Source organism: Microtus ochrogaster, chromosome 18, assembly GCF_000317375.1.
Source record: "Microtus ochrogaster isolate Prairie Vole_2 chromosome 18, MicOch1.0, whole genome shotgun sequence".
Lineage (NCBI taxonomy): Eukaryota > Metazoa > Chordata > Mammalia > Rodentia > Cricetidae > Microtus > Microtus ochrogaster.
In genome coordinates, this window is record NC_022020.1 from 31,896,560 (window position 1) to 31,913,020 (window position 16,461).

The following is a 16,461-nucleotide window of genomic DNA, read 5'->3' on the forward strand; positions in this document are numbered from 1 at the left end:
ATGGTGAGATCCTGTCTCAATCCAATGAAATGGAATTACTTTTACCAGCCAAATAGTTATACAAAAGTGGTTTTCAAGCAGGGTTATTTGACACCAACTGAGTATGTTCTAACTTTGGTCCCTCCTTGCATTCTGCTTATAGTATTGTTTCAGATATAGACATATTCTACCTCAAAACTGAAGTATGGAAACAGAAGGTAGAGAAAGGTAACCAGCCTGTCTTGGGTAAAGATATTCTAAAAGACATTATGTCCATCATTTATTTTGCTGATTATTAAAACACTGTATCTCCCAAATTGGAATTCTTCCAGGATCTCATACTTAGAAACAAGACAGTCAGAGGCAGAAGAGGGGAAATTTCTCCCAGAAAGAGATTATGCCTTTCCAAACAACCTAACTAGAGAGACAATGAGAGACCAACGAGGAACTGGACTGGACTGTGGCCAGGAATACTTGACTGCTCATTGCTCTGGCCCTCCGCATAAATCTTAATCTCATGTTGGGACCCTCAAAATTGATTTGGAAGGGTCACTGGATCACTTTGTCCCTCTTGTTAACCTGGCCCCATTCAAAACCTGTCTCCCTTTTCTGCTCTTTACTATTAGGTAAGTAAAATTCAGAATACATTCTATGAAATTTGAAAATGGGATAACTGGAACTTTTTCTTTATGTACAACATTATCATTAATTTAACAGATTAATAAATCTTGCTGTAAAAAAAAAATCATAGTATCCCAAAAAGGAAGAACAGATTTCCTGTGAAATGTTACATGTTACTTTGCACAGAAGTGTTTGACAACTGGTAGCACTGCAGAGTCTGACTTTAAATGACCGTGTCACTTCTTTCTCTTTGTTAACCTTGGCATTCATTTCTCTTTTATCCCTTAGCTATCATCTTCCTTCTTCCCAGCTCTGAGCTGGCTCTGAGGTGGTCTTGTTGTCTTCCTCTTCCGTATTTAGGTGAAACATCCTTCACCTTGGTTTTGTTTACTTTATTTCCATCTTCATTTTCTTCATAGTTGACAAGTAGGATTTTATCAGACTAAAGAGACTACAAAGTATTGTGGTAATCTTGTTGTACACTGTGTGAAGATGTGTCCCTGTTTTACACAAATAAGGTACCTTCGGATTGGTTTAATGAAGAGCTGAATGGTCAGTAGCAAGGCAGAAGAAGATAGGCGGGACCTTCAGGAAGCAATAGGAATCCTGGGGAAAAAGTATGAGACAGGAGATTCACTAGTCAGACATAGAGAAAATCAGACTTACGGTACTGAGGAGTGGTCATGAGCCTCATGGCAGAATGTAGATTAATATAAATAGGTTATTTAAAGAGCTAATTGAAATAAGCATAGGCTTAGACCAAGCTTTCACACTTAATAAGAAGTCTCCATGTCATCATTAGAGAGTTACTGATATGAAGAAAAGACCAATTACAGCACGTAAAAGAAAACAACAGAGCCAAGAGACAACCTACCGATCAGGAGTCATCTCCAGGTTGTCATCTGACAGAAGATTATTATCCAGGAAATATTAGTAAACTAAAATATTAAACATGAACCCTCTAGATATTCCAGTTATAAGCAGACAACTTCACTAGACAATGTAAAAAAGAATGAAAAGATACACATAGACAACAAATGCATGAAAAAATGATCAACATTTTAGCTATCAGAGAAATGTGGGCAGATCAAAACTATGTTGACATCTATCTCATCAGTCAGAATGATTATCATCAACATAAAATATAAATAACTAAGAATATGGAAGAACCTCAATTGTTTGTCAGGATATGGAGAAAAGGGATCTGTACACATGGTTGGTGTTGAAGTAAATGTACAGACACAATGGAAATCAGTATGGCAGTTAGTCAAACTTAGAACAACCACATTACCTAGCACTAGCTGTTCTACTCCTAAGCATATACGTGGAGAAGGCAAATAGGCTTAGACTTGTCCGCATATGCGTGTTTATTGTGGCACCACTCACAATCATTGAGTCAAGCTATTGAATCAGCATAAATGCCCATCAACAGAAGAATATCAAAGAAACTGTGGTGTGAAGTCACAATGGAGTGTTATACAATCATTAGTAAGAGGGAAACTTGCTGTTTTCACAAAAATCAATGGATCTAGAGTATTAATGTTCGCTCTGTTGTTCACCAAAGCCCTCTATGCTCCACTCTGGCAGTTAAAATACTTTCTCACCAACTTTAAGGATTGAAAACTTTTGGAATTAAAAAGGTAAAATGTTGCCATTTTAAGTCACTGAAAAACATCCAATAAACAAAGATCTTGATTTTGTTTCTACTAGGACTGAAATAGTTATCATTTAGGTATTTCCTTGCCAGGACTTCAGACTCAGACATGGTACTGTCACTATGATTCTCTGCCGATGCAGTTAGTTCACTTTGGTCGTACTGAGGAGCCTTTGTTCTTTATAGTGATCAAAGTGCTGACAGCTTTTCCTTTTATAAACAACCTTTACAAAAAGCCAGGATCTCTTCCTTCTTCTCTTCTGTCTTTCATTCCACTTATCTCTTCATCCATCTCATGACAAATCCCATTTGAAAAGAAAAGAAAAGAAAAGAAAAATCAAGGAAAGGAAGACAAATATCCCATTCACCAACAGAGCAGTGTGGGAGAAAATCAGCAGAACAGCTGAGAGCCCAAAGTGGTGAGGCATGACCTTGGCCTTCCCTTCTTCCACGTTCACACATATCTGCGTTCGTTTTCCCTTCCACACCTGTAGAGAGACTTGCACCATATTGCTAAGTGTAATACGATCAGATTACATTTTGGAATATTATGGGATAGAAAAATTGGACTAGGCAGAAAATCAACAAGAAGCAGTGAAATACATTAAAATTACGTCATTTGCTCAGACAAAGGAGATGAGGCAGTTAAGCGACAGGCTTTCCAGTGTAGATTCAGTAGTGGACACAGATAACAGTGGTATATGCATTAGAGTTTGTCAGACTTGGTTGTTAGAACTATTACAATGCCTTTATCAGGAAAAAGAATCAGGGGAAGGAAAGCGGAAAAATTAGAGCAAATTTCCGTTAGTCATTTAAACTGAGAGTAGGGTTTTCTTAAGCATCAGGGTATTCTTCTTTTAGAAGATGGAACTAGAAGAGCAGTGTTGAGACTGGGTTTCAAAAGATGGAATGATTATGTTTTAAGAAGACAAAAATTTTGAATGGATAGCATCTTTAATCACTGCATATCAAGGACAGATAATGACCAACACATTTGGGAAGAAATGCTAAGATCATCTGGAGGAGACACTTGAGAGTTAAAGCACAGGAGGAGCAGACAGGAAGGCAGTAAGGGGAGTTTCTGTGACAGTGCTTAGGAAGGCTGGAAAAAGGTTTCAAATGATAAGTAGTTTTTCCTTTCTCAAATAGGAGTATGGCCCAGTTGTAAGTAAAATACACTTGCACACAATAAAAAGTTACACTTTCTATCCCCACTTCTTTTTTTGTAAATCAGCTCCACTTTAGATCAAAGAAGAGACACAAACCAACTTGTTCTTTGCTCTAGAGGGCCGAAGTCCACCACACAGCATCAGTTGCTCATCCAGAGCCACCTGTGTCTCTTCTCTGCTCAGTGAAGCTGACTTAGTTGGTTTTATCAATGGGTTTCCTCTCTTCCTGTTTTCCTATTGTATTTGTGCAGCGTGAGTGATTGGCAGCAGGAAAGCATTGTGGGTTATTTTCCCTCAATTTTCTCTTTGTTCTTTTACAGTGTGCTGCTATATCCCTCCATGGTGTCTTGTCTGTAGAAGGGCTCAATGGAATTCTGTCTAGTTAGAGATTAGTGTGGTGAAGGTATTAATAAATGGCAAAAAGAGATCACTTTGAATAACAGATTACACATTTTTTATTTACCTGCTGAAGTGTGACTTTAAGATTCTTCCATTCTCTGAGTACAGATTGTATAAAAAGTAATGTGTGGAAAGGAAAAATTGACTTCTGGTTACCGTAAGAAATGCCATTTCAGACATCACTAAATCTATCATGTTGGATTCTACACTAAAAAAAAATACCCAGTGATGTGGGACTTCTCTCTCTATGCTGTGATTACCATTAATGAATAAAGAAACTGCCTTGGCCTGTTGATAGGGCAGAACTTAGGTAGGTGGGGAGGACTGAATTGAATGCTGGGAGAAAGAAGGGTGGAGTCAGTGAGATGCCATTGATCCACTGCCAGATATAGATGTGCTGAAATTTTACTGGGAGGCCACGGCCTCGTGGTGAGACACAGATTAATAGAAATGGGTTAAATTAATATGTAAGAGTTAGCCAATAAGAAGTTAGAGCTAATGGGCCTAGCAATTATTTAATTAATGTAGTTTCTGTGTGGTTATTTTGGTTCTGAGCATCCGGGACGAACAAGCGGCTGGCCCCTGCAACAACCCAGAATTTGGGAAATGTAAGTTAGTTGCAGTCATAGAGACCGCATAACTATAGAAATGAGGTTGACTTGGTTTTCTTGGGCGTGTGTACTTATCAGCTGCATATAAATGTATAAAGTTACAGCTTCCTTCTAAATGTCCAATTTCTATCTGGTAATATTAAGGTTACCATAAAGAGTCAAGGTGACAGTGTGTTTCTGTGTTGTCATGGAGCAATTACTCTCAAACACTGTTAAAGCAAATAAGGAGACCTCTGCCAGTAGTTGGTCCTGCAACCAGAGTTCCCACACAAGCAAAAGAAAACCCAGCTCCAGATGAACAACAAACAAAACAGAAGCCTAAACAACCAGAAACTACCAACTAATTTCTAATTAGAGACTCTCCCCTGGATTATGTATGAATAAGGCAGACGCCCACCTGTATCCAATCTAATGTCTCTGCTCTGCCTTTGTATTCTGTCTCTGGAAGTTTGCTGCCTGCCAGGGCTGTCGAACACAGCTTTCGGCACCTCTGCTGGTTCCAAGCTTGGACAGACTCATGAGTCATTCTTCTCTAAGTCGACTATGTTAAATTTCAACCAGAGTTTTTCTTTTCAATTATACAGACATCGACTGTGCCAGCCACTATGCAATGAGTTTAAGACTTAAGAAGGCTCCTGACCTTGCAAAACTGAGGCTGGGTTTCAGTCTCCTGGACTGAAGCTTTATTGAATAGTGTAGTAGACCTGATATTGACCTCAAAGAGGGAATGTGTAGATGGCAGGCATCATTGAAAAAGCATGCCACGGAAGCTCAACCAACTTACTTCAGCTCTGTGACCACTGAAGATATTCCTCAAGACTACTAGACTATGTTAGCATTCCTGGAACATTGACTTTGTGAGCTTCCTCATGGATGGGACCAGAAAAACAATTATGATTAAAAAGCTTGGGAATTTACTTCTCTATCAGGGAGTCACAATATCTTTTAAATCATATTAAAGACCTCAGAAGTTAGCAAATAAAACATAATTTTGAACAGTGCCATCTAACATTTCTGTCACTTATTAATAGAGTATTGATAAAGCCCTCCCTTGAACCCCTACTCTCTCTCTCATTCTCTCTCTCTGTCTGTCCGTCTGTCTGTCCGTCTGTCTGTCTGTCCTTTTCTATACCTGTTTGTGGATATGTGGGACTACTTCTCTCTGACCATTCATACACAGGTAGGTAAATACTCTATTAGCTAGTGAGGAAGGAAGAACTTTTCCATGCAAGGATTGTGCTTCATCTCAGCTGGATCAAATGACTACGATTAAGTCCCTGGCTTAGTAGGAGGGCAGGGACTCAGAGTGAGCACGTCATGACTTATCTCACATTAAGTAAAGTCTCTGGTTTTCAGCTTCTGTCTCTGTGAGAGGGTGTGAGAGGGTGTGGAAACAACCTCTCAGTTCAGAGGCCAGATCTGTGTCTGAGATGTTTTAAAACCAATACTGAGGACCCCTCCCTGCCTGAGTGTAAGAGGGAGGCCATGCATGGGCGTCTGCAAAAGGTAAGGATGATTTCTGGTGCTCTTCTTCCTGTTAACTCGGAAACGGATTTTCCCCAGTGAAAGCCAGACTTCCTCCGCCAGTGGAAGGGTGGGGTGGCCTACATTTGCCTTGACAAGGGCCCACAGACTTTGATTAAGTGCCCAAACCTGTACTACTTGCTTACCATGTGTTTCAGAAACAGGGCACGATCTAGAACGAAGGTCATCTTGTTTCAACAGGTGTTGGGGTTTCATATTCTCCCATGCAATGTTTGTAAGCCCGCATTGTGAGGCAAATAAAGCCCATCTGCTATCGTGTTCTGCTCGAGAGATTAATTTTCCTATATGCTGATAGATGGATGTTGTGCTGACAAGCTTGTCCTGTGTTAGTGCCATAGAAATGGAAAATAGTTGGTGATACGTACAGCAAAAGAGTAATGAGGTTAGGCAGCTCAGGCAGGAACATGCACAAGGGGTTGTGAGTTAATACCTGAAAACTCATGCTTATTACAGTTTTATTCACAATATCCCGCCTTAGTCTATCAACAGGTGAGTGGATAAAGAAATGCGATACACGCCATTATTACTTATTTTTTTTTATTTCTTTGACAAAGTACCTAACAAAAACAACTTATGACTGGCCACTTCAACAGTCACCTCCCATTTCCCTCCTCTTCACTTCCCACCCACTCCTCCTATTCCGCCTAAGCACTAATATCTCACAGCCAGAGAACAAAGTACCTATGCCACTTACAGAATAAATGACCTTGTGCAAGCTGAGGGTGACCTTATGAGCAACTTCTGAGTCTGCTCTATCACCTCTTGTACAATGGTCGCAGTGCCCTTGTTTGCTCTCAGCCAACTTGGTGAAATTCCGATGATCTGAAATAGACATTTAAAATAACACAAGAAGCAGCAGATGTACTGAAGATTCTTATTTACTGCATGTTTTAATGTGGTGAAGAAGCACATTTGCCTGCTATTGGCTTATTAGTATTTTTTAAAAATTTACTTATTTTAATTTATGTATATAAATGTTTTTCCTGTATGTGTATCTGTATATCATATGTATAGCCGATACTCAGAGGAATCATAAAAGAGTGCCGGTGTGGTAAGGAAGCTGCTTGTTTGTTCCAGGCTGCATAGGCCAGAAATAACCACACAGAAACTGTATTAATTAAATCACAGCTTGGCAACTTACAAAACTCTAAAATTGACAGAGACATCTTTCTGCCTGGACAGTCACCCAAAGTTCTTTTGTTATCATTGGGGCATCCATATTTATCCTACTGTCCTTTGGTATCCAGCAGATATTTCCATGAAGGAGGAAATTACAAAAACAGTTCCCCCTATAATGGCAGTTTTGTCAGTCACTTTCTTCTGTGTCCTGCAGAATATCTGGCAGACTTTTCATGAAGCAGGAACCCACAAAGGATCATCTCACCTTTAGGCAGGTTCAGCGGTCATTTCTCTATGGGTTCTGCATGTCCAGCTCACACAGCACAACGTCAAGCAGTCCAAGCAAGAGCAATTTCTTGCCCAAATGGCTAGCAAACTCTGTAAGTAGTCTCTTTGATGCCCATCTTCCTCTTGAAGTAATTGGTGATGCCACTAGCAGATGTGTCTCAATGTCATGAAAAGTCTTAAGTTCTTAAAACATTTTAAATACCATATTCTATAGTCTTTGAAAGCTTTGAAGAGTACCTATCTAACTGAAATACATTTCTATATATCTAGAAAACCTAATTAACATGGCTACAAACTTGACTATTAAAAATGACTATCTATTAACCTGTATTTCTTAATTATACTTTATATTTTAAATAAGCTGCACAAACACAATAAATTAATCAAGAGCAGAAATACATATATAACAAAATTAATCTTAAATTTGTATCAATAAACCAAAATCCATATCAATGCAAAGTATTTGTCTCTATTTAATATCCCCCTTTAAATATAAAGAAATATTTACAAACAGTATTTGGGAATATAAGCATAGTTCTATTCAAACTGCTTCCTGCTGTATAATAGAAGGCTACTTGTTCGTTTCCTGGCTGCCCAGACTCCCAAAATAACCACACAGAAACTATATTAATAAATCACTGCTTGGCCTATTAGCTCTAACTTATTGGCTAGCTTTTACATCTTAATTTAACCTATTTCCATTATTTTATATTTTACCATGAGACTTGTAGTCTGTCGGCAAGGTTCCAGTGTGTCTGTCTCCATCAGTGGTTCCATGGCTTCTTCTTGACTCCAATTTCTTTCTCCCAGCATTCGGTTTAGTTTTCCCCACCTAGCTCTGTTATGCCCGGCTCTGCTATAGGCTCAAAAAATTTTCTTTATTCATTAACCAATAAAAACAGCAGGTCTGGGTTGTGATTAAACAAGTTGTAGCACTCTGCTCACAGACCCCATTGAAATGCTCCATAGCCAGACCTTGTCAGAGTTTATACTGGCAGCCCAGCCCAGGAAGCCACCATTTTAAAACCATGTGGCTTTTTTTTCCTGCTACCACTGAATCAGGAAAACCTCTCTTAAAGAAGCTGCAGCATGCCACCAGAAATCAGAGCCCATCCAAAAAAAAAATGCAGCCAGACTTTGTTTTTTAGCATCTAGAATTCCTTTCCAAGCCTTCTCAGGTTTTATGTGGATTTAGCTAGCACATGTTGGAGTACCAATTTGTTGTAGGGAGGCCACTTGTTTGTTCCAGACTGCTTAGCCCTGAAATAACTCCTCAGAAACTGTATTAATTAAATCATAGCTTGGCCCATTAGCTCTAGCTTCTTACTGGCTAACTCTTACATCTTAATTTAACCCATTTCTATTAATCTGTGTATTGTCACATTGCTGTGGCTTGCCAGGTAAAGTTCAATCCAGTGTTTGTCTCCAGTGGGGCTATATGGCTTTTCTCTGACTCCACCTTCTTTCTCCCATCATTCAGTTTAGTTTTCTGTGCCTAGCTAAGCTCTGTCTTGATATAGGCCAAAGCAGTTTCTTTATTAACCCATGGTACTCATAGCATACAGAGGGGAATCCCACATCATATTGATCCCCTGAAACTGGAGTGACATATGGTTGTGACCTACTACTTGGGTGCTGGGAATCAATTCTGAATCCCCTATAAGAGCAGTCAGTGCTCTTAATCTCTGAACCATCTCTCAAATCTTGTTTATGAGTAAATTGAAAATGATGTACTTGACAGGTTCTGCTTTAGAGTCCAAATGAAGAGAAGAGATAACTACAGTTTATATCAGCCAGATGTGAGGATGAGTGCCTCCAATAGTGTCCTTGTGGGAACCGAGTAGCCAGATGTGTATATTTGACTCCAAAAAAAAAATCAAGTCCAGCATTCAAACTACTTGAAAGTCATTCAAATCTCTGCATGAGTCTTTTGGTAGAGGTGAACATACGTGCAGCAGATAGCTAAAATGGTCATTACATACCTTTTCCCAGACCTCACAGTCCTAGCATCTCACTCAGGTTGCAGCAATTCCAAGTCTGTTTACTTAGAGCCTTCATGATCACACAAATCTCCATTTGATGCAATCACAGGAACAGCAGTGAAACTGAGCCCAACTGACCCATTCTTTTTATTTCTCTTCTTTCCTTTTCTATACTTTATGCTTTTGCCTTTGCAAATATTTATCTTCCTGGTGAAAATTTCCTCTCTTCACATGTCTGTTCACCTCTTTTCTTGCTGACCAGTTCTACTACACAAACAGGGTAGGAGCAAAGTTCTCAATCTGTCTGGTGAGGGTGAAGAAGGAAGGAGACTCACAATATGAAGAGCATGCAGAATTTGCCCTAATGTGTTGTGGGGAGCAGAGTGAATAAATTCATGCCAGGGCGGACACAGCTGCAGTTCCTGTGGCTTGTTCCCATCTCTTCCAAAGAATGACTGGATGTGGATGTTGTCATGGAAAGTTTGTATTATGAGGACAACTACGGCTGAGTTGTACCAAATTACCCATCATGTGGTGAATGGTCACTCTTTTTCTTTGATGTTGTCTTAATATCTATTAAAAATATCTACAGTTCTTTCCTACTGGCAAACCTCTTTGTGCTGGATCGTTTTCTGTCAACTTGACCTAAGTTAAAGTCATCTGAGAAGAGGGAAACTCAATGGAGAGCATGCGTTGATAAGATTGGCTTAGAAAGGCAGGCCTGTAGGGCATTTTCTTAATTAGTGACCAGTGGGGAGGACCCAGCACATGGTGGGTGGTGCTACCACTGGGTTGGTGGTCCTGATTTTTATAAAAAAACACACTAAACAAGCCGTGGGGAGCAAGTCAGTAAGCAGCATTCCTCCATGGCCTCTGCATCAGCTCGACAGTGACAAACAGCTGTCTGGAAGTGTAAGCCAAATAAACCCTTCACTCCCCAACTTGCTGGTTTCATCACAACGGAAACCCAATCTGAGACACTTTTCAAACCTGGGTTAAATATTTTGATTTACCTTTAAAAGAAGAGCAGATACATATCCCCCCACCCCCCAAATGCCAAGAAGCCTTTCTCTTAAAAGAAAGGCCCTTTGTTAGTAAAGGTCTTAAGTAGGACTCACCTGAGTTATTCCAGGGTGAGGGCTTAGCAGGACAAGCCACGCTGTTGTTGAGCGCCATCTTGTGGATAAGTAAGGGCAAGGCGGTTATGCGATGTTGGAATTCACTGATTAGTTGGGACTTTTTTACCTCAGTTGATTCACACACCTGAGGACATTGACCAACCTTATGTTACCTGATTTGATGACACGGAAGTACTATCGGAATAGTTTTGTGCATTTCAACTTGAAATAAACTGGCAGAAATAGTAAGTTGCTAGAGAAGAGTAAGCATAGTAACCAATTAGAGCAATAACAATAAAGCATAATAAAGGCCAGGATTTACTAATGGTATACTTTGTATATCATATTCTTTATGTGAAGCATTTCATTTAATGCTCACAAAAGTCATTTTCATGGAAATATTTTGTTTTCTTTTCATTTAGATTTTTGTTGTTGCTTTTGTTGTTTTTACAGAGCCGTTACTATGCAACCCACGTTGGCCTGGAACTCAGAATCCTCCTACCCTATATTTCTGATATGATGAACTATATCATCAGGCCTGATTTTCACTGGTAACTAATGGTGTACTTTGTAATTCACAAATTAGAAACCCTGACGTTAACTAAAAAGACTTGAGGCAGACTTCAGCTCTGTGTGACTTGTCACGTAAGCAGCATTCAAGTCTAAACTGCTCTGAGGAGGTTGTTTTGGGGGTTAGGTTAGAAACATCATTTTAAGGTTAATATTTAGGTTAGCACATGAAGTAATGAGTTTCATCATGGCCTTTTCATATATGTGTCTTTGTGCTTTGTCCTTCTCCCCACTACCCTCCACAGTATTCACCTTCTCACCTTCCACTGGCTCTTTCTTTTCCTCTGGTGTATACCCAATTCTACTTCTTCTTTACAGATGTGGAAACATCATATACAGAGAGGATTGTGTATGTGTATGTGTATGTGTATGTGTGTGTGTGTGTGTGTGTGTGTGTGTGTACACATGTATGTTTGTGTAACAGGAACACATGGCTATAGTCTCTAAATAGGCAAGGATCTGTTATAGAAAAGCAAATGTTTTCCTTCCCAAATGAATCAAAATATTATAGCATTTTTGAATGACCAGGGTTATGTCAATTTGTACATAGTCACTTTCTCTTAGCCACAGTTTCTAAAATATGGACTAATCTGTTGATAGACACTATAAACTTTTCATTATTAATAATAGTTATTTAATCTGTGAGATGATACTTGGTAGTAAGAGATCATCTCTTATGACCTATGGTGTGGTTCTATTCATATACTCTCAGAAAAGCTCATAAAGGACACAATTTTTCCAGCAAATTTTAAACTGGAGTCCTTGGTTCAAGAGGGTTCATGGCCCATGGAGTTCCTTAGCTGAGGTTGTACTTTAGGTGACTGCCTTTGATTACAAGTTACAAGATAAAAACTCACTTAAGGAAAGGCAAAGCATGAGTCGCGAGAAGTAGAATGTGTCTGAAGAATATGCAGGTAAGAATTAGCAAATTAGAGTAACTGAAATAGTGTCTGTTTCTTTCCATTCAAAATGAGTGTTTCTGTCATGATATTTTAGTTCTCTACTGTCCATGAATGTCTTCATCTGTGTGCTTCTGCCCACTCATCAGGCAGTAGATTCGGCTGTATTATTTCTAAACTGTCGCAGATACTGACGTCTGGAGAATAAAGCCCGCCTTTCCCTTGCTCTCAGTCCCAACATTGGGTAGTGTATATTTATTACAAAAGACACACAGCTTAGTCTGTATCACTGCAGCCTGCACATTCCCATGGCATTTAGGGCTTTGGTAAGAGTCTGCTGATTCTTCACTTCCATTTCATTCCAAATTCTTCTCATCACCCCCAAATGAGACTATTTTCCTGTTAAGGAGCTCCTCATCTTCCCCATAGAACCTGAGGTCGCTATTATACCTTCTTCCTCATTAGATTCAGCTGTCCTGAACATTTAACCTGCATAGATGTACACAGTGAGTGGATGTTCCTATGTAGTTTCTTCCCTTTAGCATAACGTTCTGGGTTTGTGGCATGTCATTTGGTCCTCCATGTCGCCAAACTTTGCTTCTTTGGATTCAACTAACAATTATATATTTATTTATTATAATGTGTCTGTAGCAAGCATGTACAAACTTTTCCTTACAATTATTACTTGAGTGATACAGTCAGGCAACTATTGGCATAGCAATTACACGGGAATGGATGCTACAAAAATTCAGGATTTATATGTAAACAATATACCCTCCCATGTGAGGGACTCTAAGGTCTGAGGAATTTGGTATGCATTGAGTACCCTGGCCGCAAGTCCCTTGGAATATGGAGTGATATCTGTACCTCATTTTTATGGCTGACTAGTCCAGAGTATAAATACAACACATTTTGTTTATCTTCTCATGTGTTGATAGGCATTTGTGTTGTTTCTGAATTTGCTATTCTCAGCCATGTTGCAATTATTGTTTGAATAATCAATTGATTTATTGGGAGTGGAATCGCTGCTATAAGAACTTTATTTTCTCTCCTGTAAAATTCACAGTTGCAAAATAACATACCAAGTTCCTGAGTTGTTTTGAGGATTTAGTGTTATAATCTAAGATACACACACACACAAGCACACACACACATGTATGTATTCCTTAATTTATGAGATTAAGCTCTGAGAAAACCATATCTGGTTGAAAATATCCTGAATTGAAAATGCTTTTATTATTCCCAACTGACTGAACACCATAGTTTAGCAATGGGATGTAGTAGAGATTGAGTCGTGAATGAAATGAAACACAGCTCATTTGTGGTTCCCTCCCAATGGCAGCCCCGTGAGAACACTATACTGCGTCTGATTATCCTGAAAATAGATCAAAATCTAAAATATTGAAGTATGCATTCCGCTGAATGCAATCATATTGAACCATTACAAAGTTTAGCAAACACAGTCCTTATGTCTTGTGAATCAGGATATATCTGCCTATTCTCTCTCTCTCTCTCTCTCTCTCTCTCTCTCTCTCTCTCTCTCACACACACACACACACACACACACCTGGGCAGTGTTTCAGGTTTTATTAATTTGGTGTTTATAGGGACATTTAAAACCTAAGTAGTAACGAGAACACACTGTTGATGGTTTGCAAATATGTGTCCTGGGTAGTCTTTTAACTTTCTCTGTGGTATCTATACACACACACACACACACACACACACACACACACACACACACACACACCTTCATTTTTGATGAAATCTAAATTGGCTATTCTTTCCTTTCTTCCTTGTTTCTCCACTTGTAACTTCCAAAGCAATGTGAACTTGCTTTAATCATGATCGATAACCTGACTAGATGACCTAGAATATACTTGTGAGAGCAAGATCTATTCTTTGATAAATGTCTGTATGTATGCATTCTTAGAAGAGAAGGTAAGTTGGTATGACTGGAAATACATATTCAAGGAAAGGCAATTCTGAGACTCAAACTTATGCTCTTAAATTAAAGTCTTCCATCTTAATTGCTCTTATTATGCAAACAAATTGTAACTATAGTGACCTCAGGAAAAGCAAAAAGGGTGATTGTAGTTAGGATTTTCTTTGGACCACCAACCAGCTCCCAAATAAATACTTGAAGACTTATTATTATTTACAAATGCTCGGTATACTGATAGCAATGAAGGCAAAGGCAGTTTCTTACCTAAATGGCAATTTTTGCCACAATGAAAGTGAACTCCACGTGGAGGTTTTTTGGCATCCTTCATCCTTTTATGAAGTAGATTGGCTGCCAGGACCAGACATATCTGACTGTCATGAAAAGTATAGGTTATTAAACATCTTAAATTTCATATTCTGTAGGTCTCTGAAGCATTTGAAGATCTATTTAAAATATATCTGTTTAACCTTGAAGACATACCTAATATGACTACAACTTTGCTTGTTATAGATGACCACTAACCTGTATTTTTAATTTTCCTAAAAAGTTTGAATAATACCTTTCAAGGACCAGAACTGTATATTGCATTTTTAAATGAGCTGCATAAGTACAATACCTTAAACAAGAGTAGAAACATATATACAGTATAACAAAAAATAACCTTAAATTTGTATCAGTATACAAAATCCATACCAATTTAAAATATTTGAGATGAGTAGTTGTCTTTATCCTGTGTTTCTATATCCCCACCAAATGATGACAAATATTCATAACCCACCAACAGACCAAAACCACCCACCCTACCTCTTGGGAATGTGGGTATTATGTTCTTTAGATTGCTTCCTTCTGTCTGGGGGTAATAGCATCCCAAGGGTACCATGAGAAAATTGAGATAATGGTCAAGTCAGCTCCCAAATAAAGACACAGAGACTTAAATTATTAATTGTGAATGCTTGGCCTTAGCTTAGGCTCATGCCACTAGCTCTTTCAACTTCATTTAACCTGTTTCTATTCATCTACATTTTACCTTAGGGCTTTTTACCTTTTTTTCACTCTGTATGTCCTACTTTCCTGCTTTCTCTGTGTTGGGTTGGCTATCCACTGTCATCTCCTTTTCTTTCTTTTGTACACCTAACTTTCTTCTGCTGCTTATTCTCCCTGCCTGGAAGTTTTATCTATGCCTCCTCTCTCGCTATTGACCATTCGGGGTTTTATTAGACCATGAATCAGGTGCCTTTGACAGGCAAGCAAGAACACATTTTTACATAATTAAAGATATTTGCACGGATAAGCAAACATTCTATAACCTGAACAAATGCAAGACTTTTTACATAGTTAAACAATAATTCCACAGCAGGTGATCAACTTTCAAAGAGTGGGTAGGAGTGAACGGAAGTGACTTTTGGGGTGGCTGCTGTTTTTATAGGTATATTAAGCAGCAGAGCAGGATGAATAAGCAATGACACACCTTGATGAATTCACTTCCTTAGTTATGCTTCATATTTATTAGATAGCAGGTTGGTGGTGTGATGATTAGATGTGGACACAAGAGGGGGCTATAAGATCTTAAATCTCCTGGTTCCAGATATCTCCAGATATAAAAATATTCTTTCCCCTAATGCTATTTCCATTTAGTATAAACTTAGATTTAATGCTTTGATTTCAACATCAACTCTGATTAGGTTCCAGGGTTTTTGATGACCTGGTGCCATTTTAGATGAATGGGACATAATTTCAGAGCTACAAAGAGTATCTGATATTACTTTTTATTTCCTTCCTTCCTCCCTTCCTTCTTCCCTCCCTTTCTTTCATTCAGATGCAATCTTTCTAGTTAGGAAAACAAAACAAAAATAGAAACCTAAAGTTCGCTGTGAAGTGGGGACTGAACACAAATGCAAGCCTTTTTCATGTTTTCACCTCTGTGCCAGGCCTGCAGGTGCATCTGTGAGTGTCTGCATGCCTGCATGCGATATAGAAGACAGTGTGATATCATTACTCAAAATCTGGAAGCAGCGCCATCAGGTTCAACTCTACCTTTGACTTTGTTGTTGTTATAACCTGAGTACTAAGATGACTCTGATGTGTTAAGGTGTTTGAGATAACAGATCAAGGCTCCCCCTGTAGCTGAATGGATGGAGGCCCTCTTTTAGTCTCCCCAGGCCTCTCTATATGCGCTGGTCCATCCCCCAACCCATTTGCAGTGTTGCTAGGTGGTAGTAACTGGACACTCAGGCACTCCAAACCAGTCCTTGTCTTTCTCCTGTGTCAGTCAGACCACGATTATTCTACTTTTTTTTTCAATCAGTTAATCTTCCTTTGGCATTGTTTTTCTTCTAATTTATTCTCTCCCTTTCTACTTTCTAGTCCTTTCAGGTTAACTTTTTAAAATTTCACAAGTGAGATCATGTACCATTCATCTTCCTGTGTGCAATTCTATCTTATTTTAATTTAAATAATGTACTCTGGGTTTATCTATGCTGCTGTAAAAGACAGGACAACCTTTATTATAGTCTCACAGTGTTGTCATCCATTGCAGGACACCCCTTATTCTGAAGCCCCACA